The following is a 2089-nucleotide window of genomic DNA, read 5'->3' on the forward strand; positions in this document are numbered from 1 at the left end:
TAATGCTCTTATTGCCTAATGGTTATTCCTAAAACAACCACATGGGAGTTTTAATGTGACAGGAAGAAAAATGGGGCAGACATTAATTTCCCAAATCACTAAGTGAACAAATTTTGCAAATGGCATTACATTTTCTGTGATAAAAATAGGATATATCTTGCTTAATAATTTAATTTATTGTTGTTTTGTTTGTTTTCTAGCACAAACTTGTCACCTTCTTTCTACCTCCCATGTGTTGAGGTTGTGCCTCGTGAAAAACAATCCTGTCTAATAAATCAGAGCAATGAACGCCTACCACACACACATCCACCCCAACCTAAGATGATTTAAACCACTTCAATGCATGACTAAGTTAATTAACACAATGCACAACTTACACATGAGAGAGGATTGTCAAACAATCATGCTCAAAATAATTGAGTTTTTTCACTATTAAAAAAAATACATTAAAGTGAAGAAATTATGTTACAATATATCATCACTGATTCAAATAAATGTTCCAATTAGGGTTTAAACCCACTGACTTTTGATTACCAGACCACCCACTGACCTATCGCAGCTACACATGGACTCACCACAGAACGGGTTAAATAAATCAGAATCAACTTTATTGTCATTGTACAGTTAAGTACAGCGACATTTTGTTCCATAGAGCAATCTGAAGTATAGACGGAAGTGTACTGGAGCTCTCTCACACCATGTTCTTGACACAGGGCATGATGTATGGTAGTACAAACAATCTACCTCAGCAAGCAACAAACAGAGACAGAATACATTTTGTGAGTGTGGAGGGGGGACAAGACAGTGATAGTCTGAACACTTCCAGATAGTTTCCATAGTTCTGATAAAGATGTTACAGTGTCTCTCAGCTGGTCCACTCTGAGAAGGGTCCACATATGTTTGGGGTGGGGGGTGGGGGGGAGCAGAGCTTCTTAATTTACGTATCCACCCAGCAGGAGCAATTTGAGATAAGTTGGCCTATCCAAGGCCAGTGGGGAGGCCAAATTCAGATAAACAACAATTTTTATGGGCAGGCTGACTGTAATGAGTTCATATCTGCCTTCAGTTCTGCTGGTACCCTCAATGGCAAATCCAAACAGCCAGATTCGTGGCCATTCTGCCAGTCCATGCTTGTTAGCCTTCTCCAGGGTCGATTCCTTCATGCTGGGGAGTCCTAGGAGCTGCAAGTGGCCCATGACTCTCAGAAATCGTGTCCAATTTATGGTTCAGCTGCAGAGCATATTAGTCTGAGAGCTCAAAGAACGGAGTAATCCTTCACATAAGGCAGACAACTTTACTATTGCCAAAACTGCTGCTGATGTCTTCCTAATTAGTCGATATCGCAGGTATCTGCCGATTTCAAAAGGTAGAAATCCTGTTATTATAAATCCAATTATGTATGCATCTTCTACGTCCTCAACATACAGCACAGACAGACACATCATCTTCCAAACACCCCAGGAATCTATGACATATCCAGCTGCATGTGTCACTTCAGAGCATGAGGGTTCTCCTGAACCCTGTCTTCTCGCCAAGAAAATTTTAGCAATTGCACAGAGACCAGCTGACAAGATCCATAATAATTTCCTATTTGGAAGATTTGTAAAAGGAGGCTCTGAGATTTACAGGACAAGAGCAAAAACAAGAGGGGAGGCAGGAGACGGAAAGACAGCATATGTTTTCATCGAGAGCAAGAGAGAAAAAAATCTGCTAGCGTTTGCTTTTATTAACTTATCAATCTGCTCCTTTTGTCTTTTAGCTACAGTTTTGCTAATATTAGCTAATATTTAGCTAATAGTTAGATGTTTAGCAAATTTAGCTCCTAGCTACTGTTTGGTTCCTTTTAACCTTTAGCTTGTGTCCTGCATTTTTAGCCTTTGTTCTGCTTGTTTTAATAACTCAGACTTAGCTTCTTTATTAGGTCACAGTAGAGTCACACTGCACTTTACAGAAAATGGGTTTGTTTCTGTTTAGGTTGAGTTTCTTGAAGATTCTGGAGGCCCGCAGCCTTAAAACAAAAAAAAAAAAACATTTCAGGCACCGTGAGTGTTAAAATGTTTTGGAAATCTCCAAATTGTCCTTATGATAT

Source organism: Nematolebias whitei, chromosome 18 (assembly GCF_014905685.2).
Source record: "Nematolebias whitei isolate Nwh7 chromosome 18, NemWhi1, whole genome shotgun sequence".
Classification (NCBI taxonomy): Eukaryota; Metazoa; Chordata; class Actinopteri; order Cyprinodontiformes; family Rivulidae; genus Nematolebias; species Nematolebias whitei.